General features: G+C 40.5%; 1 protein-coding gene across 1 annotated transcript in view; it reads left to right on the plus strand.

Annotated features, from left to right (window-relative positions):
* Positions 1-5,566: 5,566 nt before the first annotated feature.
* pdgfrl (platelet-derived growth factor receptor-like) overlaps positions 5,567-6,170 on the plus strand; it is a 6,309-nt gene continuing 5,705 nt past the window's right edge. The window contains exon 1 of the mRNA XM_043257482.1: positions 5,567-5,711. The gene's annotated coding sequence lies outside the window, so the exon portion shown is untranslated. The remainder of the gene's footprint in view (positions 5,712-6,170) is intronic.

Below are 6,170 nucleotides of genomic sequence, written 5' to 3' on the forward strand. Positions count from 1 at the left end.
TAGCAGAGATCTAAAAAATGGACAACCTGAGCTTTTTTTCTATCCAGCGCTCAAGTCCTTCTCCACCAATTGTGAGTAGATTTTAGTAGAAATGAGCCATTGAGAGGCTAAGATTGTGGAACAACCATTAACAGCAATTTGTTAATGTCTCATTAACTTTCAACTTCCATTTAAAGCCTTGTATCATTTTATCTTATCATTATAATAGTTTTTTTTAAATAATGTAAGTATTAAATGTGTGGACTATACCGTTATCAAAACATTGCAAAGTGGTTTCATACAAAACAATAAAACTTTTCTCCCTTTTCAACAATGTTTTCCCACATTTTTAAAGTAAATGTCCAATACATTTAAATAAAATGATGTATATATTTATATTGTATAAATTTTTATTGGTTGGTAGGTCTGTTGATCTGTTCATTAGTTTTTCATCTCATACCATTTCATATGAGTTTGTGTAATGTTACTTTTACATCAAAAGAAGCTGATATTTGATTTCAAATTACTGCAAAACTGCATAAATCAACTGCCAATGGAAACATTGCATCATTCTGATTCAGCAGACACTGCCCAATTAATAATAATAATAATAAAAGTATTGATAAGGTGATCTCTATTGGATATAAAACAAGTGATAGACTATTTTATTTCATTTAGAATGATATTGTATGAATATATGAATATATATATATATATATATATATATATATATATATATAAAAAAAAAAAATCACTGTAGGCTATAAATATTTTTTTCTGTATTTACAAATTAGTGGAGGTATTCAAATACTTTTATTTTGAAATGCGTTTTGCGAAACGGAGACGGAAGTGAAGAGCGCGAAACCCGAGGTCGAGGTGCGTGCGCGCGATCGATCGAGAAACAGAAAAAAATTAAGTAAAAGAAATAAAGCCCAATTCTCGTAGCAAATGTGCTTATAAGAGGACAGCGGTTTGCGGGTTTCGAGGTGAGCTGGACCAAACTTGTGCTGCTGCTGTGGACGTTGTCACGCGAGTCCGTGTGATGCAAGAGAGCGTTGCTGAGAGACTGTTACGTGAGTGTTTTTGACTCCGTCTGAAAAGTTTTATTTTAGTTTGCTTCCGGAATACACGGACAGTATTTTTGTAGTTTTGAGGACGAAGCTGTTTTCTGAACGAGTAATTTCTTAGAATTTTCTGGAAATTTCTCCCTTTGCCGTTTTTCACACGTTACTGCCCCTGTGTGGACGCGAACGGCATTGTCTTTTTTTTTTTTTTTTTTTTTTTGGACTTTCTACAGGGTTTTTGTTTCAATACTTTTGAAATAAGTTTTTGTCGGACATTTGAGCGAACTTACTGAACCTGCTTGTGAACAGAACTGTATTTATTCATTCTTTTGCGTACATGAGATTTTTCTGCCTACTAGAAGTATTTACGTGCACAGTGATTTTTTTGCAGATTTTCTCTGAACTGCTCATTCTTGTTTTTTTGTTTTTTTTTTAGAAGAAAAGACTTGATATTAACAAGCTTTCAGTAATTAAAGACCTAGATCTTGAAATTTGTAGTCGTCCAAGATAAATTTAACACATCATCATACCCCCTACACTGTAGTGAAATTCCCTGCTACATAAAATTGGCGTCACAAACAGGATCGTTCTGTCCCAGGTCTGTGAGTAACAAGAAAATGTCAGAACTGGAAGAGTTGAAAAAGGAGTTTGCTGATATGCAAAGGGGGTTAGCGGAGCAATTATGCCAGATTGGAACAGTGAGAAGCTTTGTCATTGGCAAAAGCTGTAGTAGAGTAGCAAGCCTCCACCTGGTGCTACCTCAGCAACAATTTACGTTCCAAGAGAGCACAAACTCACTGAATTCACTGGTTCCACCAAGCCTGGAGACGGAACAGTAGAGGAGTGGATTCTTTGCATGAAATCAGCATTCCATGTGATGAAAGTACCAGAGGAAGATCAGGTGGAGCCGATTAAACCGCATTTAAAGGGAGATGCTAAAGATACCGTGAAGTTCATGCTGACAGAGGGGGATAACAGTGTGGAGGCTATCTTCAAACTGTTACAAGGAACCTATGGAGACAAGGTTCCTATCGGCACAAGATTAAAGGACTTTTATGATCGAAAAACAAGCACCTGCTGAAACTATGCGTGCCTATGCTTATGACTTATGACAAAAACTTTACAAGGTGAAGCGCAGAGAGCCTGTTCGCATTCCAGATGAAGAGAGTTTTCTGTTGGTCAGTTGGACCTGGGATTAAGGGATGATTTATTAAGGAGAGATGAAGCGAAGGATCAAGGAAGAGCGAAGTCTGACTTTTGCACAGTTGATGCAGGATGCAATCACCTGGTCTGAGGAGGAGGAGGCACAGCCAGAAGGTATTTTGAAACCCCCAGTGCGTGCAAGGGCTGCAGTTCACACTACAGTAGCGACTGGCAACAATTCATCCTCGCTGACATTGGAGAAATTGCACAAAGCAATAGAAAAGATAGTTGTATGTCAGGAGGAATTGTACAAAATGGTACATAGTCAAGGGAGAACCGATTCTTGTCAAGGTATTATGAGATGGCAGCCACTGAAGAACAGTGAAGGAGAGTATATCTGTTACACATGCAGTGAACCAGGTCACACCAGTAGACGCTGTGGTGGGAATAGAAAGTTGAAGGGCTGGGGTGCTGCATCTTCACAATTAGAAGGGCGAGTGAGGGGTCAAGAGGGGCTTCATCGAGTAACACTTTTAACTGAGCCATCTGGAGTTCGGAGTCATACGAGTAATTGGAGGGCAGAAGAAGTTCCATAAACTCTAAAGGACAGTGCGTTTGGTGTAAAGATAGGAGTACCCACGCGCTGCTTATTGGACACAGGCTTTGAAGTTACCTCCATCTCAGAATCTCATTTCAAGCAACATTTTGGCAAACTGAGGAGAGCATTGACATCAGCTAACTGGGTGCGTCTAACCGCTGCAAATGAACTAGACATTCCGGTGCTTGAATGCTTGCAGGCAGATGTAGAGTGCATTGGGAGTCTGCTTTCAGGGAAGTGTGTTTTTGTGCTCACCAAAGCCAACCCTGATGCAAAGGAAATAAAGGGATTGGATGGAATTGTAGGAATGAACGTGCTCACTGAATTGAAAAACTTGGTGCTGTCACGAAAGAAGTTAAATAAAGAGTGTAAAACCAGCCCACTCGTGGATGCAAACATAAGAAGAGTAATAGCAAGAGTGGATAAAGTTGAGAGACTCATGGGACCTGAAGAAAAGATGGGATTTGTTAAGGTGTCAGGGAAGCAAGTTGTGACAATCCCACCCTTAAGTGAGAAGATTGCGGAAGGCCACTGCACCATTCCACACCAAACAAGGCATCAAGTACTTGTACAGTGCACAGATTCTGTTACCCTTCCTAAAGGACTGTTGATAGCCAATTTTCTTGCTAGCCCAGAAAAGGGTAAGGTCTCTGTACGAGTGTTAAACCTTTGTCAAGAAACTGTCAATTTGATGCCGAGATCCAGAATTGTAGTTGTGTCCAAACTAGAGAAAATAGTCCTCAAACAAGTGGTGGAATTTGAGGAGGATATTGATTAGTTGCATGTTAAAAAGCATGTCCAATGCAGCATTAATGTTGAGAGCTCGCCCAAACAGTTGTCTATTCCACTCCAGGTGAATCAGGAAGGACTGACAGACATGCAACGTGAGGAGTTAAATGCGCTGCTGACCCGGTACAGTGATGTTTTCTCCAAGACCAAAAAGTTATGCATAGTATACCTACAAGAAATGTACTGCCAATCAAGCAACGTCACAGACGAGTCCCACCTCATGTTTTTCAAGAGTTTAAGAGACACGTGCAAGATCTGGTCAGTCAAGGCATACTGAAGTAAAGTCGCAGTCCATGGGCCTCTTCCACCGTCATTGTAATAAAGAAGGACAGAGGTGTTTGTTTCTGCAAAGTTTCAAGTAATTACTGACCACAATCCCTTCCCATACCTGGAAACAGCCAATCTTGAAGCAGTGGAACAGCTCAGTTATCAGAATTCAAATTTGAGGTTTGTTACAAGCCTGGAAGACAAAACATTAGTGCTGACACTCTTTTATGATTCCCTTGGGTGAAGAACCTGAGAAGGATGAAACGGGGAAAGACTTCATTCGAGCATGCTTGTGGCCAGGTAAAGGAGAGGAGAGCAAAAAAATGCCAATCCATGTTGCCAAACAAGCCATCATAAAGAAAGGTGTTGATGGTTACAGCTGGTCATCTATTTGTGAGCAACAGAAAAATGATCCTTGTATAGCTGTGCTTGAGAACAAGAGGTTAGTAACACAGTTTCCAAGGTATGGGAGCCCAACAAAAGAAGTTGGCTAGACAGTTTGAGCATCTGAAACTGAAACATCAAGTCCTGTTCAGAGTAATTACCGATCCCAAGAGATGGGGAAGAAGTTTGGCAGTTAGTAGTGCCAGAGTCTTTGTAGCTGAAAGTGTACGAAGGAGTGCATGAACATAGAGGACATTCTGGAAGTAGGAGTACATTGGAGAAGATACAGCAAAAGCTATTAATGGCACTCAATGACCAATGATGTGCAAACATGGGTAACCCAGTGTCGGAGATGTACTTTAACTAAGGACGTGTTTCCTAAAACTTGTGCTTCTATGACTTGCACCAATGTAACGGCACCCCTAGAAGTTCTTGCCATGGATTACACCATGCTTGAGAGGTTACGATAATGTTCTGCCAAAACCCTGTTACAACACTGGTTCGTCTGTTATGGGTGTCCTGCCTGACGGAGGTGTTTTGAGGCAAGTGTAATTAAAGAGCTCTGTAAGTCATATGGAATCAGCAAGAGTTGCACCAGCCCTTACCACCCTCAAGGGAATTCACAGTGCAAAAGATTCAATCGTACAATACATGAGATGCTGCGGACATTACCTGTAGAAAAGACGGGGTACTCTCCATTTTATCTAATGTTCAGATGAGAGGCAAGGCTGCCCATGGATGTCCTAGGAGGAAAAGATTTAACTGATGATGAAGCTGATCATTTGGATGAGTGGGTGAAGAATCATCACGAACGCTTGAGGATTGCAGCTGAAACTGCAAAGGCAACTGCCAAGAAGCTTCTAGGAGAAGGAAGAGGGTCTATGATCTCAAAACGGCAGGACCGCTCATTAGACCTGGTGACAGAGTATTGTTGCATAACCACAAGTTTAGGGGACGGAACAAAATTCAAGGTAAGCGGGAGTCTAGACCATATTTGGTAGTGCAACAGAACCACCCAGATTTGCCTGTGTTTACAATACGTCCTGAGCTGGGGGGGTCCCACAAAAGTAGTTCATAGGGATCAGTTGAGACAGGTTACACGTGATGAAAGAGAAAAAGAGATGTAAGAAACAGAGGTTGACCCACATGACATTGTTTACACTCTGTATCCTACACATTCAGAGCACAGATTTACCTGAGGAGGTTGCCATTGATCTGTTATGTTAGGAGGAGGGTAGTGTAAGTGATAGGGGTAGAACCTGAACAAGATGCAGAATCTGAAAACACTGACATGTCAGAAAATGACGTTTGTGAGGTACCTGAAGTAAAACGGTTTAAATGAGAAATAAATTCTCGCAGTATATGTTCTTATAAGAGGACAGCGGTTTGCGGGTTTCGAGGTGAGCTGCACCAAACTTGTGCTGCTGCTGTGGACGTTGTCACGCGAGTCCGTGTGATGCAAGAGAGCGTTGCTGAGAGACTGTTACGTGAGTGTTTTTGACTCCGTCTGAAAAGAGTTTTATTTTAGTTTTGAGGACGAAAATTTTTGTCTGTTTTCTGAACGAGTAATTTCTTAGAATTTTTTGGAAATTTCTCCCTTTGCCGTTTTTCACACGTTACTGCCCCTGTGTGGACGCGAACGGCATTGTCTTTTTTTTTTTTTTTTTTTTTTTGGACTTTCTACAGGGTTTTTGTTTCAATACTTTTGAAATAAGTTTTTGTCGGACATTTGAGCGAACTTACTGAACCTGCTTGTGAACAGAACTGTATTCATTCATTCTTTTGTGTACATGAGATTTTTTACGTTCACAGTGATTTTTTTTTTTTTGCAGATTTTCTCTGAACTGCTCATTCTTGTTTTTTTGTTTTTTTTTGAAAAGAAAAGACTCGATATTAATAAGTTTTCAGTAATTGCAAAGATTACCCTGCCCAGTTCTGTGGTGAGG

This window comes from Puntigrus tetrazona, chromosome 14 (assembly GCF_018831695.1).
Source record: "Puntigrus tetrazona isolate hp1 chromosome 14, ASM1883169v1, whole genome shotgun sequence".
NCBI lineage: Eukaryota > Metazoa > Chordata > Actinopteri > Cypriniformes > Cyprinidae > Puntigrus > Puntigrus tetrazona.